This window comes from Carettochelys insculpta, chromosome 11 (assembly GCF_033958435.1).
Source record: "Carettochelys insculpta isolate YL-2023 chromosome 11, ASM3395843v1, whole genome shotgun sequence".
Lineage (NCBI taxonomy): Eukaryota > Metazoa > Chordata > Testudines > Carettochelyidae > Carettochelys > Carettochelys insculpta.
In genome coordinates this window covers 49,475,164-49,499,913 of record NC_134147.1, presented here as the reverse complement: position 1 = coordinate 49,499,913, position 24,750 = coordinate 49,475,164, and the positions used below count along the sequence as shown (strand labels likewise).

Below are 24,750 nucleotides of genomic sequence, written 5' to 3'. Positions count from 1 at the left end.
CTTTTCTTCTTTCATGAGCTCTTGAGTTGCCACAAAACTAGCCACAATTATGCTACGTGGTGATTTCACCCATTTAGCGAACACATTCTCACTTTGCTCTGCTTTTCAGAGCACCTCCTTTTTTTTTTTTTTTTTTGAATCTCCAGCAGCCCCAATCGTTTAGAATCTCAAATACAAAGGTTTATGAATAGAGAAAGAAAGAATTGGCCTGCTAAAGCCAGGGTTATCAGTTCAGTCCTTGAGGGAGCCCACTTAGGGATACAGGGCAAGTAGATTAAAAAAAAAAATCTGTCAGGGATGGTGAAAGGTATTGCTCTGAGGGCAGAGAATTGGACTCTATGACCTCTGAAGGTCCCTTCCAGTTCTATGAGATATGCACATCTCCATATTAGAGTGAGAGAGAAATTGTTAAAGGGGTATGTTACATGCATCTGTTAAAGCTATTGATGCAGGATACAGCTGATGGTATATGCTACTTTCTTGATAGTCTCTGAAAATACATCCCTTTGAGGGATATTTGCAAATTCTTATTTCAAAATAGCTTGTTTCAAAAGAAGAACACCAGTGTACACACTGCTCTTTCAAAAGTAAACCCCATTTTCAAAAGAATCCATCTTCCAATAAAAAAAGGGGAAAAAGGATTCTTTTGAAGATGGGGTTTACTTTCGAAAGAGCAGTCTCTACACTGGCTTTCTTCTTTCGAATGAAGCTATTTTGAAATAAGAGCATGCAAATGAGGCGCCAGATATGCAAACCTGCACCTCATTTGCATACCTCTTTCGAAAGAGGAATGCAAGTGTGGACACAGCCTTAGTGATCTTCTGGGGCCTATCTTGAAGTAGCTGTTTTTGGGTAGATGTCTTGCCCTATCAATTTGTTGGTTTTTTTTCACTTCTCCTGGTGGGTAATTAAGTTTTATGAAGGCTTGGTAGTGGTCTTGTAGCTTTCAGTCTCCGTCAGTAGGATCAGAGCAGATGCCACTGTATTTAAGGACTAAACTGTAAGCGGTGGATCGTGTGGTGTGTGCTGGATGGAAGCTGGAGGCATGTAGGTAAGTGTAGAAGTTAGTGGGTTTCCAGTAGAAAGTAGTGTTAATGTGGCCATCAGTGATTTGTACTGTGGTATCCAGGAAATGTATTTCTTGTGTGGAATAGACAAGGCTGAGATGTCAAAAATGCCTGCTTCCTGGTCAGGTCACCCACTTGCTGGACCAAAGTACTGTCTTCAGTACATTCCAAGAACATACGGGATATTTTGTGTTTGCCATATTGAGTTTTCAATCCCTGTCTGGGTAATAAAAGTCTCCCATTACTACCAGATATTTGATAAGAACGGCCATATGGGGTCAGACCAAAGGTCCATCCAGCCCAGTATCCTGTCTGCCGACAGTGGCCAGTGCCAGGTGCCCCAGAGGAGGTGAACCGAAGACAATGATCAAGTGATTTGTCTCCTGCCATCCGTCTCCAGCCTCTGACAATCAGAGGCCAGGGACACCATTCCTACACTTAGTTAATAGCCTTTTATGGACCTAACCTCCATGAACCTATTTAGCTCTTTCTTAAATTCTGTTATAGTCCTGGCCTTCACAGTCTCCTCTGGCAAGGAGTTCCACAGGTTGACTATGCACTGAGTGAAGAAGAACTTTCTTTTATTAGTTTTAAACCTGCTACCCATTAATTTCATTTAGTGTTCTCTAGTTCTTGTATTATGGGCACAAGTAAATAACTTCTCCTTATTCACCCTCTCCACACCTGTCATAATTTTATATACCTCTATCATGTCCCCCATCAGTCTCCTCTCTTCTAAACTGAAAAATCCCAATCTTTTTAGCCTCTCCTCATATGGGAACTGTTCCAAGCCCCTAATCATTTTAGTTGCCCTTTTCTGAACCTTCTCCAGTGCCAGGATATATTTCTTTAGGTGAGGAGACCACATCTGTACACCGTACTCAAGATGTGGGCGTACCACAGATTTACATAGGGGCAGTAAGATACTCCTTGTCTTATTTTCTATCCCTTTTTTAATAATACCTAACATCCTATTTGCTTTTTTGACTGCCTCTGCACACTGCCTGGATGTTTTCAAGGAACTATCCACGATAACTCCAAGATCTCTTCCCTGATTAGTTATAGCTAAATTAGCCCCCATCATATTGTAAGTATAGCTGGGGTTATTTTTTCCAATGTGCGTTACCTTACACTTACCCACATGAAATTTCATTTGCCATTTTGTTGCCCAATCACTCAGTTTGCTGAGATCTTTTTGAAGTTCCTCACAGTCTGCCTTTGTCTTGACCATCTTGACCAGTTTAGTGTCATCTGCAAACTTTGCCACCTCACTGCTCACACCCTTCTCCAGATCATTGATGAATAATTTGAACAGGATTGGTCCTAGGACTGACCCTTGGGGGACACCACTAGTTAACCCTCTCCATTTGGAAAATTTACCATTTATGCCTACCCTTTGTTTCCTGTCTTTTAACCAGTTCTCAATCCATGAAAGGACTTTCCCTCTTATCCCATGACAACTTAATTTACATAAGAGCCTTTGATGAGGTACATTGTCAAAGGCTTTCTGGAAATCTAAGTATACTATATCCACTGGATCTCTCTGGTCTGCATGTTTGTTAACCCCTCCAAAGAACTCTAACAGATTAGTGAGACATGATTTCCCTCTGCAGAAACCATGTTGACTTTTGCCCATCAAATTATGTTCTTCTATGTGCCTGACAATTTTATTCTTTACTATTGTTTCAACTAATTTGCCCAGAACTGACGTTAAATTTACCAGTCTGTAATTGCCAGGGTCTCCTCTAGAGCCTTTTTTAAATATTGGTGTCACATTAGCTATCTTCCAGTCATTAGGTACAGAAGCTGATCCAAAGGACAGGTTACAAACTAGGGTTAATAGTTCTGCAATTTGCCATCTGAGCTCTTTCAGAACCTTTGGATGAATGCCATCCGGTCCTGGTGATTTGATAACATTATCTATTGGTTCCAAAATCTCCTCTAATGACACTTCAGTCCAGGACAGTTCCTCAGTTTCATTTCCCACAAAAAATAGTGCAGGTTTAGGAATCTCGCCAACATCCTCAGCCGTGAAGACTGAAGCAAAGAAATCATTTAGTGTCTCTGCAATGGCGTTATCATCCTTGATTGCTCCTTTTGCATTTGTATCGTCTAGGGGACCCACTGGTTTTTTAGCAGGCTTCCTGCTTCTAATGTATTTAAAAAACATTTTGTTATTACTTTTTGAGCTTTTGGCTAGCATTTCCTAAAAATCTTTTTTGGCTTTCCTTATTACAGTTTTATACTTAATTTGATAATGTTTATGTTCCTTTCTATTTACCTCACTAGGATGCCTTGCACTTTTTGAAAGATGCCTTTTTATCCCTCACTGCTTGTTTTACATGGGTGTTAACCCCTGGTGGCTCTTTTTTCGGTCTCTTAGTATGTTTTCTAATTTGGTAGATACATTTAAATTGGACCTCTATTATAGTGTCTTTGAGAAGCTTCCATGCAGCTTGCAGGGTTTTTGTTCTCGTCACTCTGGCTTTTAATTTCTGTTTAACTAACCTCCTCATTTTTGCCTAACTCCCGCTTTTGAAATTAAATGCCAGAGTGTTGGACTGCTGAGATGTTCTTCCCCCCACAGGAATATTAAATGTTATTACATTATGATAACTATTCCCAAGTGGTCCTGTAACAGTGACCTCATGAACCAGACCCTGTGCTCCACTCAGCACTAAATCGAGAACTGGCCCTCCCCTTGTGGGTTCCCATACCAGCTGCTCCACGAAGCAGTCATTAACGGCATCGAGAAATCTTATTTCTGCATCTCGTCCTGATGTGACTTGTACCCAGTCAATATGGGCATAACTGGAATCCCCCATTACTATTGAGTGTTTTATTTTGGTAGCCTCTTTGATCTTGTGATGGAGTAGGGGATACCTGTGTGTATGTAAGTGGCTCACAGAGGGTGTGGGGCTCCTGCTGAGGGTACCCTTGATGACCAGGTAACACCTTTGTACTGCAGACAAAGGAGGAGGTGGAGCCTGAGGGGTTTGAATTAAAACTGGGAGTTGGGAAGCAGTTAGTCTGGGCTGGGAGAGAGAGACAAAGGAGGGGGCAAGGCCCCGGCTCTGGGGGCCCCTCGGGGCCTCCTCTTCCCAACATGGATTGGACTGGCTGTCTCTGCCTGCTGCACTGACTCCTCTGTACGATGCTGTGTCCTGTCGGCTAATAAACCCGCTGTTCTCCTGCTAAGTAAGAGACTCTCCTGCCTGCGGACAGGGTGCAGAGCTTGGGGGACCCCAGAACCCCATCACACTGGTGTCAGGAGTGGGATGTTCTGCACCCCGAGGATGAAGCATCCAGCAGTAAGTGACCGGGGCCCTGGAAGAAGAGGGGCCTGCGAGACCCAGGTGTGCTAAAGGGCAGTAAGGTGCAGTTCCCCAAGGCGGAGGGGCCTGCGGCCGAACCCAAGCAACTGCGGTCGTGGTCCTCGAGAGGGGGTGTCACACCCGAGGAGGGGTTACTCCTGGGAATCTGTTGGAGTCAGTCCCAGAAGGTGGAAGGGCCGAGAGCCCAACCCCCAGGAACAAGTGACCCCTGAGGAGGCTGACGCTGAATAAGTTCTTCCCAAGACAGTGTGCTCATGGTCCCTGAGAGCGGGTGTCACACTGAAGAAGGGGTTCCGCTGGGAGTCTGTTGGAGTCGGTCCCAGAGGGCGGAGGGGCCTACGGCCTAACCCTGGGCAGCTTGTGACCCGCAAGAAGCCTGGCACACTGAAGGGATTCTTCGAGGAATCGTGGGGTGCAGAGGGCATCAGCCTGAGAGCCTGCGACCACACTGAGCAACTCCGCTGTGAAGTGGCAGCACCTGGAGACCAAATCGAGATTAAAGAAGCTGAACAAGGCAGCGTGGATGTGCTGTGGCAGAGCTGAGGGTTAAGAAGAATCCTGCAGAGGTGAGCCCGGATCGGGGCAGGGAACCCTGGACTGCCTGGAGCTCTGAACCAAGTGGTCTGCCACTGCTCAAGGAGGGAAGGAGCGATTCCAACCCATCATCTACTAGTGGCCAAGACAGACCTGCGAAAAGTTTTCCAGGCCTGGGCCGAGGAAGGTGCCTGTGTGTCTGTGCAGGAAAGCAGCTGATCCACTGGGAATGGCAAGTTGTCTGTGAGAGAAGCTGCTCCACCTTCTGTGTGTGTGTGGAGACCAGCCGGGGGGCTGGGACAAAGCAGAGAGTGTCTCCCATTGTCTGTCTGTGTTGAACAGCAGCAGCAGCCTGGGGAGAGAGCAAAGCCTGCATTTGGAAAAGGTGCCAATGAGGAAACTAGCCCATTGTCTGAGGAAAATTCCCCAGCCTAGGGTGGCTGGAGAAGGATCCACCAAAAAAGAGCATTCCAGGTGTGTCTCTGAATCCAGCCATGGGGGCTGGAGCAGAGGGAATGGCTCCGGGATGGGGCAGTGGTATCCCTGCTAAGGACACTGGTCCTTGGTGCAAGAAAAGAGCTTCTGCTTCTGGGGAAGTGAATCCTTTGCCTGAGCCTGTGGGGGCTCAAGATGGAGTCAAGATCCCAAAGCTGGATCTGAGGGCAGCTGAAGCCCAGATGGGAAGTGGGCCTACCTCTGTGTCTCTCAGGGGGGATGATGCTTTAAGTTGGTCTAATCCAGTTAGTATCATCAGGGAATCCCAGAGACCAGACGATTCTGGTACTTGTTCTTTGCCTGATGCTGAGGTGTTACTGGGAGGGGGTGAGAGGACTCTGTCCTACCAAAGTCATCCTCTCACCAGGACACAAGAACAGATGGGCAATGGAGTTACGCTGACTGATGAAAATAAAGAAGCTGGTAGCAGAAGGGAGAAAAGGAACCCTAACCTTCTGTCCGGTGGTACTGGCTGTCTGCCTGGAGGGGGATTACATGGGAATCTGCCTAATGGGCCAGAAGTGATCCTGGGTGTAGGTGAACCCCAGGAGCTGGTTGTGGCTCAAGGGAGCAGTGCCCCCGTGGAGGCAGACAGGGGTGAGTTATTGTTTGGGGGAGCTCTTGAGGAAAAGAATTTCCCTGAAACTTTTCCTGACCCGTCTGTGGGGACTGCAGAAAATGGGAGTGAGGTGAAGGAGAGTGAACAGGAAAGGTGCTTGTCTGTGAAAGCCGGAGCAGCCCTTTGCCTGGGGAGAAGTTTGTTTCAGCTCCTGATGGCCAGGACCTGCCTGAGTGTAAAACCACTGGCTGTGCTCTGCAAGGGTCCAAAGCTATCAGGGAATGTGAGCAGCCCTGTGAGAACCAAGTAAAACAGCTGCACAGTCAGTCTCTGTAGGATGCAGGAAAGGGCCAGCAATTCCCCATCTCCAGATGGTGAAAACACTTATATTCTCATACTGGACTCCACTTCTGATTCCATGGGGAGGCAGTAGTTGGAGGTGGAAGGACGAAGGAGCTGTGGGCCTGGTGGGCCAGTAAGGGATAAACAGGAATTCCTTCATGTGGATTCTGCGTCTGGAACTCACAAAACAACTCTCAAAAAGCAGTTTGGTTTGCAAATTTCCAGACTGGCAGGAAGGGGGCCATCTCCCTGAAATCATCAATGGCCCAGCTCTTGTTAAAAGGGAAGGCACAGCCAGAGAAATCAAATTTCCACCCCAGGGGGCAAGAAAAAAAATTAAAACTTAATGGTGCTAAAAAAGGCCTCAGCCATTTATCCCCAAAATACCAAATTCTCAAGAAGGTTACACAAAGGTTGTGGTCTACCAAAGAGCAACGTAAATGTACAGTTGCAATGGGTTTGTTCTGTTACTCACGCTAACTGCTGTAACCAAGGGGTGCTGCTCCCAAAAGCTGTAAAATTGTACCATGCACTAAATGTTTGGAAAAAGCCATGTAACATAATAACATTAATGTAAAAGCACAAATTGTATGTTAAAGGAGTCTGTAACTCTAAAATGTCACCATTGTTCCCTGTAACTAGTCTTGCAACTTCTAACATAAAAAGAAACATTCCAAACCTATTGTGTGGCATGGAAGGGGAAACTAAGGCACACAGCCATTGTGGTGGTCTGGCTAAATGCCAAGGGTGGAAGCATTTGTACCTTTCGTTACTGAACTGTAACTGAATTCCAAACATTGGCTGGAGCAGCTGTATGGGCTGGTGGTCAGATGAGGCAGGACCCAGACCACAAAAGACCTGTTTAATCTGTTGGTGCTGCAGCATCTGTATGGGCTCTGCCCGCCCAACTTGAGAACGTGGCTAACGAACCGGGGCCGAAGCAGCGAGACCAACCAACCCAGGGGAACTAAAGGGACTTGCCCGGCTGCGTCACATAAAAAGGGCCAAAACCAAGCTCCTAACTTAAAGCCTCCCCCAGCAGGACTATGATGTGGAGGTGGTGCACATCAAGGGGAGAACAAAGGGTACAGCCGATGCCCTGTCACAAGGGGAGAGCCCCGAACTTCCCCAGGTCACCAGTTGAGTGACCCCGCTCAGTTCGGTCTGGAAGGGGGGAGAAATGTGATGGAGTAGGGGATACCTGTGTGTATGTAAGTGGCTCACAGAGGGTGTGGGGCTCCTGCTGAGGGTACCCTTGATGACCAGGTAACACCTTTGTACTGCAGACAAAGGAGGAGGTGGAGCCTGAGGGGTTTGAATTAAAACTGGGAGTTGGGAAGCAGTTAGTCTGGGCTGGGAGAGAGAGACAAAGGAGGGGGCAAGGCCCCGGCTCTGGGGGCCCCTCGGGCCCTCCTCTCCCCAACATGGATTGGACTGGCTGTCTCTGCCTGCTGCACTGACTCCTCTGTACGATGCTGTGTCCTGTCGGCTAATAAACCCGCTGTTCTCCTGCTAAGTAAGAGACTCTCCTGCCTGCGGCCGGGGTGCAGAGCTTGGGGGACCCCAGAACCCCATCACAGATCTCTCTTAGCATTCCAACATCACTGGCACTGTCCTGATCAGGCGGTCGATAATATATCCCTACTGCTGCATTGTTAGTAGAGCTTGGAATTACTATCCATAGTGATTCTAGGGAACATTCTGATTCATTTAAAATTCTAATTTCATTTGATTCTGCATTATCTTTTACATACAGTGCCACTCTGCCACCCACAGGGCCCATTCTATCCTTCCAATATATTTTATATCCTGGTATGATTGTGTCCCATACATTGTCTTCATTCCACCAGGTTTCTGTGATGCCTATTATGTCAATTTCCTCCTTTAGTACAAGGTACTCTAGTTCACCCATCTTAGTAGTCAGACTTCTAGCATTTGTATAGAAGCATTTTAAAGATTTGCCTCTGCTTATCTGTCTTCCCATCTCAGGTGTATTAGATTCTTTTATATGTGATTGTTTGCTGATCTAGCCTGTTGTTTGATATCTCCCCTCCTCTTTTCTTTACTAAAGCCTGGAGTATCTATGTCGATGAATTCTCTTCTAAGAGGAGTTTCTGTCCGATCCATGTGCTCCTCTGTACCAATTGGCTTTCCCCCATCTCTTAGTTTAAAAACTGCTCTATGACCTTTTTAAAGTTTAGTGCCAGCAGTCTGGATCCCCTATGATTTGGGTGGAACCCATCCTTTCTCTATAGGCTCCCCCTCTCCCAAAAGTGTCCCCAGTTCCTAATAAATCTAAGCCCCTCCTCCCTACACCATCATCTCATCCATGCATTCAGACTCTGAAGTTCTGCTTGCCTACTTGGCCCTGCGTGTGGAACAGGAAGCATTTCTGAGAATGCCACCTTAGAAGTCCTGGACTTCAGTCTCTTTACTAGCAACCTAAATTTGGCCTCCAGGATGTCCCTCCTACCCTTTCCTATGTCCTTGGTACCAACATGGACCACGACCACCGGCTTCTCCCCAGCACTACACATTAGTCTATCTAGATGTTTCAAGAGATCCACAACCTTCACACCAGGCAGGCAAGTCACCATACGGTTCTCCCGGTCATCGCAAACCTAGCTATCTATGTTTCTAATAATTGAATCACCCATTATTAACACCTGCCTCTTCCTAACAAAAGTACTGAATTAAATACTGAATTAAATGCTTGGCATCTATACTCTATGACTAGCCTTATTAATGCTCTGTAAAAAGTGATGGTAATAATGTCAGAGGTTCCATAATTTTAAGTAGATTACACTTATCTTCAATATTTACAAAGATGAAAGCATGATTCCTTCCTGTTACCTTGCTATCAAAAGTCAGGAATTTGTATCTTAACTATGCCTACTTGCTGTCTACACTGACTGTTTACAATCATTTTTATATTTTCGTTTAGTGAATATGAGGCTATGTCTATACTAGACATAGCTGTCAACCGCTGATATGCAATTTTAGCTATGCCAATTGTGTAGCTAAAACTAACTTATCAGGGGTTGACTATAATGGCTGTCTACACAGAAGAAGACCGATGTGAGCATTTATCCCATCGACCTTCCTTAATCTTCACTGCTTGCAAGAAAGCGCTGTTTCACGCATGCACGAAACAAAACCATGGAAGATCAACCCTGAGTGGGTTGATCTTCCGGGGCAGTGTAGACCTAGCCTCATTCCTTAAATACTAAACATGTAAAGATCCACATTGCCCCATTCTGCACTTTCCCCTTATGCTTCATTAACTGGCTTCTGAGATAATTTCTGCTTTCTGGTTTTGGCTCACAGGGCAGTCATCTGTAAACAACGAAATGGCTATTCATGCACTCATCCTTCTCGTGAGATAGTTTATCATTAGGCTGAATGATGTAGACCTGATGACATTTCCCTGTGGCATTCCATTGCTGAATGTATGTATGCTAAAGTAGACTTTTCCTACTCTGACTTGCTTAATTTTTTTACTTATGATGGGGTGAGCAATGTGGGGGGCAGATCCCCTGGAGTGGGCATGAAATTTCAATGGGGGGGGGGGCACAGCATGATCAGCTGCTATGTGTCAGGCTCATACAGCTCATAAAATGCTGAATCTCTGACTTTTTTAATATCTGTGTATTCACATTTATATACTAATAACATTTTTACATTCTACATAGTTATTTGCTAACATGTGCCAAAAGGGGGGATTTTTCATATGAACAATACCAAAATTTCCATCAGCTTGGATTGCACTAGGCAGGTTGGGGGGCCCTGTTAATTGCAGGGATGAAAAATGGGGTCCAATGTAAAAAGTTTGCTCACCCCTGACTTAGGAAATCCAGCTACATGTTCTCCATTTTATACTTATTTCTACTTTACATAATAGGTTCTCTTTCCGTAACATATAAGATTTTACAATACCATAGAATAGAATCATAAAATACTGGAAATAGAAGGGAACTCGAGAGGTCATCAAGTCCAATCCTTTGCCCTCAAGACAGGACCAAGCACCATCTATATCATCCCTGTTAGATATTTTCCTAACCTCCTCTTAGGTACTTAGGAAGGCTACTATCGGACTTTATTTTTCATGTTTTTGTGCTTCTCCCTTTACTCTTATTATATGATCAGTTCTAGTTCTTCCCCGATGAACCAACTTTGATCATTATCTTAATTTTTCCTTTACATATATTTGTAGTATCTCACCAGGAATGCTCCAAATTATGTTAGTCTATTAGGTGCCACAGGACTTCTTGTTTTTTCAGGGTGAGATAGGAGTTGTTGACAAACTGGACAGCCTAGAAGCAGTTCTCCTTTAAATGCAACTAGCACACCAGTTCATGTCTCTCTCTCCACTAGTCTTGCTAATTAGCTGCTTAATACATAGTATCTTATCCCTTATACTTTGCTTCATCTCCTCTTCAGTCATTTTGATTGGCACATCACATATACTTTCTCTTATCTCCCTCAGCTTCTTAAGCAGTTGACAGCTTTCTTTCGCTTCCCCTGGCATTTCAACCCTTGTTTCCACACTTGTTCCTGCTTTTACATTCAATTATCAGGACTCCTCCTCACAGCATTCTAGCTCTTTCTATAGCTCCAGCACTTTTAAAAACCCACTCTGCCACTTTCAGATGATTGATCTCCCCACTCTTCACATCTCTGAGTACCGAATTTATAACAGCTCCCATTTACCCTGTCCACCTTTCTGTTCTGTTTCTTCTAGCTCTGGCATATCCATCCTCTTATTGTGTGGCTCTCTCCTTTACCATTTGCTAGAGCTGTTTCAGTACTCTCCGTTATATCAGCCATCTTCTCTTCCCCTGTAATTCAGCTAACGCCACTCATGCATCTCTGTTTATAGTATCCACCCACCTCCTTCTCCAGCTGGGAGTCATGTTTAGTTAAGTCTGGTCCACCCACCAGGTGCAGCCATACAGCATAACAATTCACTAATTGGCCCCTCAGATCTATAGGAACCCATTCATGCCTCAGGTAGAAGTACACACCCCCATCACAATAGGCTTTATGAAAACACTGAATATGCTGTCCTAGGGGAATAAATTGAACAAACTAGTAAGGCAGAGAAACTACAATAAAGAGCCCAGGGGCAAACTCACCAAGAAATGAGACTCATTGGAGATTCTATGGGAATTGTATACTTACACATATCAACAAATAGCTGCACAGTCACATGAGTTAAACACAGCTACAAATAGCTGTATTACCTCAGATTTAGGTTATTCATTTCAACTGAATGGCTGCACAGATGTGTTCTTATATCTAAAGTGTCACATTTTCAAGAAAAAGTGTGTTTATTAAAATATGACCAAATACCAAGCCTTTGGTTACTTGTTTGTTTATAGATCTCTGATTGTTGTCAAATCTCATGAGTCTATTGTGAGTTTCACAATATTTTGGAGGTTTTTTAAAGCCCAGCTCCTGGAGTCGTTTAAATGTATGAGATCTAACTTAAAAAGAAAATACCAAACAACCCACAAACAACATCCCAAATTCCTAGTCTCCTGGTTGTAAAGCAAACATGCTGCGTGGAAACTTTTCAAAGACACCATATTCGAGGCCCAACTTAAATGTATACCCCACATTAAAAAACACAGTAAGAGACCTAAAAAAGAGCCACTATGGCTTAACAACCACGTAAAAGAGGCAGTGAGAGATAAAAAGGCATCTTTTAAAAAGTGGAAGTCAAATCCTAGTGAGGAAAATAGAAAGGAACATAACCACTGCCAAATTAAATGTAAAAATGTAGTAAGAAAAGCCAAAAAAGATTTTGAGGAACAGTTAGCCATAAATTAAAAAAAAAATAGTAAAATGTTTTTTTAAGTACATTAGAAGCAGGAAGCCTGCTAAAAAAGCAGTGGGGCCCCTGGACAATAGAGACATAAAAGGAGCAATCAAGGAAGATAATGCCATTGCAGAAAAACTAAGTGATTTCTTTGCTTCAGTCTTCACGGCTGAGGATGTTAGAGAGATTCCCAAATCTGAGCTGTCCTTTATAGGTGACAAATCTGAGGAACAGTCCCAGATTGAAGTGTCATTAGAGGAGGCTTTGGAACTAATTGATAAGCTAAACAGTCACTACTCTCCGGGACCAGATGGTATTCACCCAAGGGTTCTGAAAGAACTCAAATGTGAAATCGCGGAACTATTAACGGTGGTTTGTAACCTATCCTTTAAATCAGCTTCGGTACCCAATGATTGGAAGACAGCTAATATAACACCAATATTTAAAAAGGGCTCTAAAGGAGACCCTAGCAATTATAGACCGGTAAGTCTAACGTCAGTACCGGGCAAATTAGTAGAAACAATAGTAAAGAACAAAATTGTCAGACACGTAGAAGAACATGATTTGTTGAGCAAAAGTCAACATGGTTTCTGTAAAGGGAAGTTGTGTCTTACTAATCTATTAGAGTTCTTTGAGGGGGTTAACAAGCATGCGGACAGGGGAAATCCAGTAGACATAGTATACTTAGATTTCCAGAAAGCCTTTGACAAGGTCCCTAACCAAAGGCTCTTATGTAAATTAGGTGGTCATGGGATAGGAGGAAAGATCCTTTCAGGGATTGGGAACTGGTTAAAAGACAGGAAACAAAGGGTAGGAATAAATGGCAAATTTTCACAATGGAAGGGGGTAACTAGTGGCGTTCCCCAAGGGTCAGTCCTGGGACCAATCTTGTTCATCAATGATCTAGAGAAAGTGGTAAGCAGTGAGGTGGCAAAGTTTGCAGATGACACCAAACTGTTCAGGATAGTCAAAACCAAAGCAGACTGTGAAGAACTTCAAAAAGATCTCAGCAAACTGAGTGATTGGGCAGCAAAATGGCAAATGAAATTTAATGTGTGTAAGTGTAAGGTAACGCACATTGGGAAAAATAACCCCAATTATACATACAATATGATGGGGGCAAATTTAGCTACAACAGATCAGGAAAGGGATCTTGGAATTATAGTGGATTGTTCTCTGAAAACATCCACACAGTGTGCAGCGGCAGTCAGTAAAAGCAAGTAGGATGTTAGGAATAATTAAAAAAGGGATAGAAAATAAGATGAAGAATATCTACTTCCCCTATATAAAACTATGGTACGCCCACATCTTGAGTACTGCAGATGTGGTCTCCTCACCTCAAAAAAGATATATTGGCGTTAGAAAAGGTTCAGAAAACGGCAACTAAAATGACTAAGGGTTTGGAACGGGTCCCATATGGGGAAAGGCTAGAGAGACAGGGACTTTTCAGTCTAGAAAAGAGGAGACTGAGGGGTGATATGATAGAGGGATATAAAATCATGAATGGTGTGGAGAAAGTAAATACAGAAAAGTTATTTACTTGTTCCCATAATATAAGAACTAGAGGACACCAAATGAGATCAATGGGTAGCAGGTTCAAAACTAATAAAAGAAAGTTTTTCTTCACACAGCGCGCAGTCAACCTGTGGAACGCCTTGCCAGAGGAGGCTGTGAAGGCCAGCACTCTGACAGAGTTTAAAAAAGAGCTCGATAAATGTTTGGGGGTTAGGTCCATAGATGGCTACTGCCAAGTGGTAAGGTATGGTGAATAGCCTTTTGTCGAAGGTGGGAGATGGATGGCAGGAGACAAATCACTTGATCATTGTCTTCGGTTCACCTCCTCTGGGGCACCTGGCATTGGCTACTGTCGGCAGACAGGATACTGAGCTAGATGGACCTTATGAAATGTGACCTATGCGTACCCTGCAAGATTCAAAATCAGAAAGCACATTCAGAGATATGTTTAAAAAACTCATGTTTTCTGAATTGTTTTGGATGTCAATATTGCATTCTGGAAACCACTTCATAGATTTTAAAGTAATGACTTACAATAATCTAGGTGACTTGCTCTTGTGCATAGCGCAGACCATATTGGTGTTGTACGGTCTCTTTCAGGGTCAGCTGAACTCATACATTCTCTTTCTCTCACTCACATGTGCACACTTTTCATCACATAAATCCTTCCGCATTGGATTTTTACCTCCAAGGCCCTTCACCAGGATCCACTCCAGATCTGCAATGCCTGGATCCATCTTAAGCTAAAAAATCAATCCTCCCTCACCAAACAAATGGATTCAAACATACAGCTTTCAGTTCAGTGTGTCTGTGTACAAGTGAGGGCCCACAAGACACTTTACCTTGTGTATGTTCTCTAAAACTGCTTACAGTGCTGAATGCCTCTCTGCTGTATCCAATTACTGTAACCAGAGTATACTTACAACAGGAATTAATTTAGCCCCTTCATATAGAAAGGGTCTAAAATGTCACTCTTAGGACCATGAATAATAATGGGACCGAGTGCCAGACTGAGAATCCAAGGAATCAGGGATGGGTAGACAGACAAATAAATAAACAAACACTGTAGATGTGTATAATAAAGTTAACAAAGAGAAACACAAACACCAGGATTCTCAAATTTCATTGGCCTGTGATACTCTCTAACAACAAAAATTGCAAGACCCCAGAAGAGAAGCCTGAAGCCTAAACCTCCCTGAGCCCCACCATCCCTGGCTGGGCAGTCAAAGTCAAAGTCAGGCAGGGAACATGGTGCCCAGTGCTGAAGCCCTTGGGCTTTAACTTCAACCCCAGGAGATGGGGTTTGGGCTTTGACTTCAGCTTTGAGTCCGAGCCAAAGTCAGCCAGCCAGTCAGTCCTGGTAATGCTGCACGACCAATTTTGGGGTCCCAACGCACAGTTTGAGAACCACTGCACTAGCAGAAAGTATTGTGTAGTTAAAAAAAACTATGAATATGAATTACATTGAAAACTATGAAAAAATATGAATTACATTCATATTGTTAATTTTTACTGTGCCTAACAACCTCTTATATCCTGCGCTGTACAAAACCAGTGTGACACGTTGTCTTTGTCATGCTTCAGTTAAGAGCCTTAAGGTAGCACTGTCAGTATAATCAAACAGTTATTTACTTCAAAATAATGAGGTGTTTGAAAACATTCCAAAAACACCTAGGTTGGTAAAGCCTTTGCCCAAACTTCCTAAAGAGATTCTGAAAGGCAAGTGTGATGGGGTTCAGGGGTCCCCCTGCACTGCACCCCGTCCGCTGGCAGGAGTGACTCTCACTCAGCAGGTACAACAGAAGGTTTATTAGGCAACAGATGTCCAGTTTCTCCCAGAAGCGACAGCACAGCAGCCAGAGACAGTCCTTCCAACCCGTCCTGGGGAGAAGACCCCAAGGGGTGCCCCTCTGGGGTGTAGCTTTCCCCCTCCTCCGGTTGGCTGCCTTCCAGCTCCTCTTTCCCCACCTTCCTAACTGCCGCCCCCGATTCAAAACTCAGCTCAGCTCCTCCCTCCCCTTTGTTCAGGGCAGAGGTGTTACCTGCCAGTTGTAGCCCCAGGGTCATCCTTAGCCACTGGGAGCTGCTGCTAGCCTCAGACATACAGCCTGACTCACACATGCACTCCCCCCACTCCATCACATCTCTCCCCACTTCCAGACCGAACTGAGCGGGGTCACTTAGCCAGTGACCTGGGGAAGTTCGGGGCCCTCCCTGCGTGACAGGGCATCGGCTATGGTGTTGTTGTTCCCCTTGACGTGGACCACCTCCATGTCGTAGTCCTGCAGGAGCAGACTCCACCGCAGGAGCTTGGTGTTGGCCCCTCTCATGTGATGCAGCCAGGTCAGGGGTGAGTGATCGGTGTACACGGTGAAACTCCGTCCAAACAGGTACGGCTGCAGCTTCCCCAGCGCCCACACCGTGGCCAGACATTCCTTCTCTATGGCCGCGTAGTTCTGCTCCCGGGGCAGCAGCTTCTTACTCAGGTACATGATGGGGTGTTTCTCCCCTTTGTCATTCACCTGCATTAGCACCGCCCCCAGCCCCACGTCTGAGGCATCGGTGAACACCAGGAAGGGTTTGTTGAAGTCTGGATTTGCCAGCACTGGGGCCCTGACCAGAGCCTCCTTCAGTGCGCCGAGGGCCTCTTGGCACTGCTCGGTCCAGACCACCTTGTCAGGCTTTCCCTTCTTACACAGCTCCATGAGGGGGACTGCGATGGAGCTAAAGTGGGGCACAAACCTCCGGTAGTACCCCGCCATCCCAATGAAGGCCTGGACCTGCTTCTTAGTCTGGGGTGTGGGCCAATCTCTGACAGCCTCCACTTTAGCTGGCTCTGGCTTTAAGCAGCCGCTGCCCACCTTGTGGCCCAGGTAGGTCACCTCAGCCATTCCCACCTTGCACTTCCCTGCCTTGATAGTCAGCCCGGCCTTCTGGAGTCGGTCCAGCACCCGCTTGACCTGGGACACATGGTCCTCCCACGTCTGGCTGAAGATGCAAACGTCGTCCATGTAAGCCAGGGCAAAGCTCTCCATCCCTTTCAGCAGCTGGTCCACCAGACGCTGGAAGGTAGCGGGTGCCCCCTTGAGGCCAAAGGGCAGGACCAGGAACTCGTAGAGCCCCACAAGGGTGATGAAAGCCGACTTGAGCCGGGCATCTTGGTCTAATGGCACTTGCCAGTACCCCTTGGTGAGGTCTATGGTGGTGAGGTAACGGGCTCCCCCCAGCTTGTCTAAAAGGTCATCAGGCCTGGGCATGGGGTAGGCGTCCGAGACAGTGATGGCGTTAAGCTTGCGATAGTCCACACAAAACCGAACAGACCCATCTTTTTTAGGGACTAACACCACGGGAGAGGCCCAGGGGCTGGACGAGGGTTGGATCACCCCCAGAGCCAGCATGTCTTCAACCTCCTGCTCTATGTCCTGAGCCATCTTCCCTGTGGCTCTGAATGGCACACACTTGATAGGGGCATGGGTGCCTGTCTCTATTCAGTGGACAGCCAGGTCAGTGCGTCCAGCTCTGTCAGAGAACCGCTGTTGATGCGAATGCAGCACCTCCTTGATCTCCGTCTGCTGGGCAGGGGTCAGCTGGTCTGAGAGGAGAATAGACTCCAGCAAGGAGCTGGCTCCAGCCCTTGTGAGTAAATCCACCAAGGGATCATCTCCCTGCCCCTCCCAGTGCCTGCACACGGCCAGCACCAAGTTCTGTCTGTCCCAGTAAGGTTTCATCATGTTCACATGATAGACCCGGTGGCTGTGGGCCCGGTTTGACAGTTCCACCACATAATTCACGTCATTTAGCTGTTTGACGACCTTGAAGGGCCCATCCCAGGCCGCTTGCAGCTTGTTCCGTCGCACAGGTACAAGGACCATCACTTGGTCCCCGGTGGCATAGGCTCGGGCCCTGGCGTTACGGTCATACCAGACCTTTTGCTTCCTTTGGGCCATGGAGAGCTTCTCCCTGGCCAGGCCCATGAGCTCGGTGAGTTTTTCCCGGAAGGACAGTACATACTGTACCACTGACACCCCTTCAGGAGAGGCCGTCCCCTCCCACTCTTCTCTGAGCAAGTCCAAGGGTCCCCGTACCCTCCTTCCATACAGCAGCTCAAGCGGGGAGAACCCCGTGGATTCCTGGGGCACTTCCCTGTATGCAAACAGAAGGTGGGGTAAGTACTTGTCCCAGTCATGGGGGTATTGATTCATGAAGGTTCTCAGCATCTGCTTCAGAGTCCCATTGAACCTCTCCACCAGCCCGTTAGTCTGCGGGTGGTAGGCTGTGGCCCAGGTGTGCCGGACCCCACACTTGACCCACAAGCTTTGCAATAGGGCTGACATGAAGTTGGACCCCTGATCTGTGAGGACCTCCTTGGGGAACCCCACTCTGCTGAAAATGGACAGCAGTGCATCTGCCACGGTGTCAGCGTCGATAGAGGTCAAGGCCACTGCTTCTGGGTATCGCGTGGCAAAATCTACCACTACCAAAATATATTTCTTCCCCGAACGCGTTGCCTTGCTGAAGGGGCCCACTATGTCCATAGCCACTTTCTGGAAAGGCTCCTCTATGATGGGCAGTGGCCTCAGGGCAGCTTTCCCCTTGTCCCGGGTCTTCCCCACCCTCTGGCAGGGATCGCAGGACAGGCAATACAGACGGACAGCTGCAAAGATCCCTGGCCAAAAAAAGTTTTGTAACAACCTTCTCCTGGTGCGGTGGATCCCCTGGTGTCCTGCGAGCGGGACATCATGGGCTAGGTACAGCAACCTGCGCCGGTACTTTTGGGGAACCACCAGTTGCCTCTGGACCTTCCATGGCTCCGCTTTGCGTCTGGGAGCCCATTCCCGGTACAGGAATCCCTTTTCCCACAGGAATCTCTCCCTGCAGCCCTCCCACAGCTGGGGAGCTGAGCTGAGACTGGCCAGTTCCCTCAGCTTCTGCAAGGAGGGGTCTCTCTGCTGCTCTGCCTGAAATTCTTCGGCTGGGGCAGGGGCGGATGCTACTTCCCCATCCCTGTCTGGCTCCAGCACCCCTGGCCTGTGAGATCTGGTTTTTGGGGGCCCCCTTTCTCTCAGGGTTGGCCCGTGTCTCCTGTGACTTTGGCTGGGCTTGTACCCCTGAATCTGGGGAACGCACCCCTTGTTTTCTTTGGCTACGGGTCAGGACCAGGGCACGAGGGCGTTCACCTTGCCAGTTCTCCAGGTCAGCCCCCATCAGTACATCCGCCGGCAAATGTCTGTGCACGCCCACCTCCTTGGGGCCTTCCTTCTTCCCCCATTTCAGGTGCACCCTCGCCATGGGCACCTTAAAAGGGGTCCCATCAATTCCTGTTATCGTCAGGTGGGAATTGGGTATCATGCAGCCCGGTGCCACCACCCCGGGTCGGGCCAGCGTCACATCAGCACCTGTGTCCCAGAACCCCGTGACCTTTTTCCCGTCTACCTCGAGGTGTTTGAGCCGTTTGCTCCACAGAGGTAGTGCCGCCCCCACTCTGTAAACTGACCTCTGAGCATTTGGTCCCCCTGGGGAGCTGGTCTGTGGGGCGGACTCAGCTCAATCCGAGTGCCTATTGTCAGCACCACCCGCCTTGGCCGCCAGCCTCTCCGGCTTCTGGGACTCCACCCAGTTGACTCCATGACCCCCCAGCCTGCTCAACCTGTCTGGGAGCTTGGGGCACTGGGCTGCTCTATGCCCCTTTCGCCCACAGCGATAACAGCCTGGGTCTTGTTGTGTCCCTCGGGCCGGCTGCTCTGCCCAGGCTCTGTTTGGCTCTCTGGGGGGTAGGTGGCTGGCCCCTCTTTCCTGGGCTCGCCCAAGAGGTGGTCCCCTCTGTCGTACAGTCAGGGACCGGTCTTTCTGAGATTCTCGGTCTCTCCGGGACTCCCTCTCCCTCCAGGACTCCCTCTCTCCCCGAGGCTCACTTTCTTTGTGGGGCTCACTTTCAAACCTGGCCCGGCTGTTTGTGAAGTCATCTGCCAGTTTCCCTGCATTGTGTGAATCCTCTGGCTTCCGGTCCACGAGCCACACCCTCAGGTCAGGTGAGCACATCTCGTAGAATCGCTCCACGACCGCCAGCTCGATCAGGTCCTCTACGGACTGGACTCCCATTCTGAACGCCCACTTCTGGTAGTATTGCTTCAGGCGGGCGGTTGTATCTACATGGGTTTCCTCTGGCCTCTTCTGCGCCTCCTGGAACTTCTTCTTGTACATCTCCGGAGTCAGCCCGAACTTATGCAGCAGGGCCTGTTTGAACCGTTCATAGTCCCCAGGCTGCAGCCCCTCCAGCTGGCTGAGCACCACTGCGGCCTTCTGGCCCAGCAAGGGGGTGAGGTGCCGGAGCCACTCAGCTGGGGGAACCTCGTGCAACTCACAGGCTCGCTCAAAGGCGGTAAGGAACTCGTCCATGTCCCCTGGGTCCTGACACTGGGCCAGCACACGCGTCTCCAAGTGACTGGCCACCCCAAGCCATCTGGCCCTCTCCCCGCTTACCGCAGCTGGGGCCTCTTGGCGTCTCGCCTCTGCCATGGCCCGCGCATGCTCCCGCTCTCGCTCTCTCTCCTTCCGTTCTCGTTCTTTCTCCTCCCGCTCTCGCTCTCTTTCCTCCCGCTGTCTGTCTTGTAGCTGGCACTCGTGCTCACACTCTCTTTCTCGTTCCTGGCGCTCGTGCTCACGCTCTCTTTCCCGTTCCTGGTGCTCCAGTTCCTTTAATTTCACCTCGAGCTCCAGCCGTCGCAGCTCTGCGGCGGGGGACTCTGCCCGCGATGGACCACCGCTAGCTGAGTGCGACCTGGCGGGCACCGCGTCTGTCTGACGGCGTCGAGCCCCTGCTCCTGTCGGAGAATCCGAAACGCTTCCCGAGGCTGACCGGCCACTTTCTGCCGGGACAGGCTCTGCCCCCCCGGATCGGTCACTCTCTTCCAGCTGGGCAATCAGCTGGGCCTTGGTCGCCTTCCCCACGGTCAGGCCCCTCTCTCTGCACAGCCCCGCTAGCTCTGCCTTCAGGAGTCGGGTATAATCCATCTCCCTGCTGTCTCCCGGGTTATCCACTCACCAGCAGCAGCTGCAGGAATTGCTCTGCTCCCCCTCTGGCTCTTGTGAGGCTCCTTCTTTCTCTTGTGCTCAGACAGCCACTGCTGGGAGCTCATCCGTGGGTGCAGTGCATCCCACTGCTGACACCAGTGTGATGGGGTTCGGGGGTCCCCCTGCACTGCACCCCATCTGCTGGCAGGATTGACTCTCACTCAGCAGGTACAACAGAAGGTTTATTAGGCAACAGATGCCCAGTTTCTCACAGAAGCGACAGCACAGCAGCCAGAGACAGTCCTTCCAACCCGTCCTGGGGAGAAGACCCCGAGGGGTGCCCCTCTGGGGTGTAGCTTTCTCCCTCCTCCGGCTGGCTGCCTTCCAGCTCCTCTTTCTCCACCTTCCTAACTGCCGCCCCCAATTCAAAAACCAGCTCGGCTCCTCCCTCCTCTTTGTTCAGGGCAGAGGTGTTACCTGCCAGTTGTAGCCCCAGGGTCATCCTTAGCCACTGGGAGCTGCTGCTAGCCTCAGACATCCAGCCTGAGTCACACATGCACTCCCCTCACTCCATCACATCAAGCAGCCCTTTCATCCTTGTTTACGATTTGATAAATCAAAGCAATAGTGGAATGTTGTTAGCCCAAAACTGTCATAAACACAAGCATTTCTCCTGAGCAGAGGAAGTGTTCTGAGTGGGTCCCAGTCATTTTCGATAAATACAGCGATTGCTTCTTTGCAATATTAAAAAACTGTAATTCATCATCATTTGCGCACTTCCATTTCCGAATTTCTAGCTGAGCTATTTCAGTGTCCGTCCTTCTGACACCTACAGTACTGAAGCTGGTGCTTTCAGGTGTCTGGATGTCAAGCATTTCAGACGGGAAAGCATGGGACACTCCCTTTCAGGGGACATCTGGCAACGCAGTAAACCCTCAAGGAGCACAGTTTCGATTTCCGCGTAACTCGCATTAATGCGAATTAAGTGCAAACCCAAACCAAAAACCACTCCCACCACCACCAGGCTCCAGCCCCCGGGTGCTCCCAATGGGGAGCCCTGCGGGCAGACCGCGGCTTGAGGTGTGGTTTGTCGCTGCCAGGAGTGCAGAGGGCGGAGTACACAAGCTAGGGGCCATGTTGTGGTCAGAGGGTGCACAGCATCCAGCCCTGATCCACGACGCTCAGACGCTGGCACAATGCGAACAGAAGTGACCCTGGGGACCTGGCCCATGGTGCACAAATCCCCCAGTGCCGGGCGTGCCTGAGCCCCTGCGGCTGCGACAGGAAGGCAGTGCCGGCCCTCTGGGTGCAGCGCCAGTGTCGCTGGCAGGCCCCACTACAGCCCTGTGACCAGCCCCCGCGCAGGAGTGGGGAGCGTGCAGAGGAACCCCCGCCCCCCAGGTGACCAGCCGCTGGCTGGGCCACGGCCCTGCCCGGGACTTCCCCCCGTAGTGTGCTGGCAGCCCCCATGCTGGGGGGAGGGGCGCGGCACCCTGGGGGGCGCAGCAGCCTTGCTGGGGGGAGGGGCGCGGCACCCTGGGGGGCGCAGCAGCCTTGCTGGGGGGAGGGGCGCGGCACCCTGGGGGGCGCAGCAGCCTTGCTGGGGGGAGGGGCGCGGCCCCGCAGACAAGGGCTCCCCAGGGGGCGGGCGCCGCAGCAGCCCCAGTTCCGCCCCGCGCCCGCCGCCCTCCCCTCCCGTCACCTCAGCTCGGCTCGGCTCGGCGGCGCGCGGCTCCCTCAGCGCCAACGGCCAACGGCCAACGGCCCCGCCGCGCGCCGCCCCGCCCCGCCCCCAGCGGCAGCCCCACAGGAGCTGCTGGGCCGCGGGCAGGGGCGTGTGTGTTCCGCTCCCGCTCCCGCGGCCCGGCCCGGCCCGGCCCGGCACTCACCTCGCAGGCGCCCCGGGAGCTGCTGCTGCAGCAGGTGCGCCCGCCGGGAGCCCCCACTCGCTGCGGGGGGCGCGGGGGACTGTGGCCCTCACGCCGCTGCGGGACTTTTTCCTCCCGCACAGTGTGACCGCTGCTCCCCGCAGCATCCAAGGGTGCTGGCCTGGCCTTCCACTCAGCCTCTCCCGCTCCACCAGCCTGCAGTCCTCCCCACCGTGTGCTACGGCTCCCTGGCCTCCTACAGGTCGTGCGCCTGCACTCGCAAGCAGACCGAAGCTGGGCCGGGGTGGGAAAAGTCCTGCAGCGCTCCCGTGCGCACCCTTTCGGGGGGCAACCCCAAAACGACCCTGCCTTGCACAGCACAAATTCAGCAACATGCGCCTCCCTCGGTGTGGAGAGCGGGACGCGCAGCACGTCAACATGCTGGGATGTGATGTAGTGGAGGGGTGGGTACGTGTGAGCGGCTCTCGCAGGCTGCGGACGGCTCCCTGCTGCCTGTAACCGAACCTGGGAGGTAACGCCAAGCAAAGACTGAGGAGGAGCCCGGCGGGGTTTGAAGCAGAGGCGGCAACTAGAAGGTTGTGGTGAGGAGTTGGAAGGCAGCGAGCCTGGGTGAGGGGGGAGAGAGCAGGGGGCTGGTCCCTAGATGGGACACCCCTCGGGCTCCTCTCCCCAGGACAGGTTGGAATGACTGTCTCTGCCGGCTGTACTGACAGCTCTGCACTGCGCTGTCTCTCTGTCGGCTAACAAACTCCCTGTTGCACCTGCCGAGTGAGAGTTACTTCTGACTGCGGACAGGTTGCAGTGCTTGGGGACCCCTGAACCCCATGACAGCTGGCGATAGCAGTGGGATATGCTGCAGCCATGGCTGGGCTTCCACAGTGACTGACTGGGCACAGAAGAAGGCAGGAGACATACAAGAGCCAGAGGTGCTGGAGGCAGAACAAAGTGATTTTTGGGAGCCCCGGGGTACTGCAGCTTCGGCCAGTGAGTCTGCACCCTGGGGAGCAGCGGGGAGATGGATTACACCTGGCCTCCCACCTGATGCAATACTTCCACAAGTGAGTGTTCCGGACGGGGCCCAGACCACAGAGGACCTGCTTAAGCTGATGGTCCTGGAACGCTTCTATGGAGTGTGCCTGCCCGACCTGAACATGTAGCTCGAGGACCGGAAGCCAGAGGACCCACATATCGCAGGGAAGCTGGCTGATGAGTTCACGGACAGCCGGGCCAGGTGTGAAAGGGAATCCTGGAGAGACCAGTCCCCAGCTGTGCAACAGAGGGAATCACCTCCGGGGTGAGACCAGGAAACGGCCCAGACATCCTGCCCCTGTAACAGTATAACCAGTACGGTTTCTCTAGCCATATTGAGAGGCCTAGAGCTTGTCTGCAGCCACGCTAAAGAGCAGCAGCCAGTGACTGTGAAGCTACAGGTCACACACCCACATTCCATCTACGTTTCAGTACAACAGTGTCACACCAGGCTGCTCGAAGACGACCACATCCTAGTGCCACCTGCTCTTAAACGGATCTCATGATAGCTAAAGAAAACTTAGTTACCAGCATTTCATCTGGCAAGCAATGACTTCTCAACAGCTGAGGCTGTGGAACTACCATTCCATGACTGTCTTCACTTCTCTGCTGTTTTCTGTATAATCTCTGTCTGGTTTGTAATTGCTCCCAGCTGCTGTCTACTGTTGTTTTGTGTAAATCAGTTAAGGTGGTGGGTTATGATTGGTTAGGTAATTCTGTTACAATGGGTTATGATTGGTTAGTAAAATTATACTAAAATTCCAGGTAGAGCTAAGCGGGACTCAAGTTTCACTGCTTAACCTGGGGTCCAAGAAGGAAAAAGAACCTCAAGCACGAAAGAGGGAAGAAGGAATGCCTTAAGGAGACTCACCCCCAAAACTCCCGAGGCCCTGAGCTGCAGCAACCAGCATCCAGAGTGACTGTCTGTCCCCACAGGGGAAGCTGCCGGCCTTACCAGCACTGGTGAGCACGATGCTGAGTGCCTAGTGTGTGGTCTGCGTCTTGGGAATTGTCAATAAACAGGGAGAAACAATGTGCCCGTGTAAGGCTCTGTCAGTGGCACAGACCCTGCAGACTCCCAGGGAATCACGCCCTGAGCCCTAGGAATTGGCTAAGGGCAGGAGTTTAAATGAGCATGCTCACGCCTTGAGCC

General features: G+C 49.9%; 1 protein-coding gene across 1 annotated transcript in view; it reads right to left on the bottom strand.

Moving 5' to 3' along the window:
- IHO1 (interactor of HORMAD1 1) overlaps positions 1 to 22,438 on the bottom strand; it is an 84,032-nt gene extending 61,594 nt beyond the window's left edge. The window contains exon 1 of the mRNA XM_075005949.1: positions 22,382 to 22,438. The gene's annotated coding sequence lies outside the window, so the exon portion shown is untranslated. The remainder of the gene's footprint in view (positions 1 to 22,381) is intronic.
- Between the last annotated feature and the right edge of the window lie 2,312 nt (positions 22,439 to 24,750).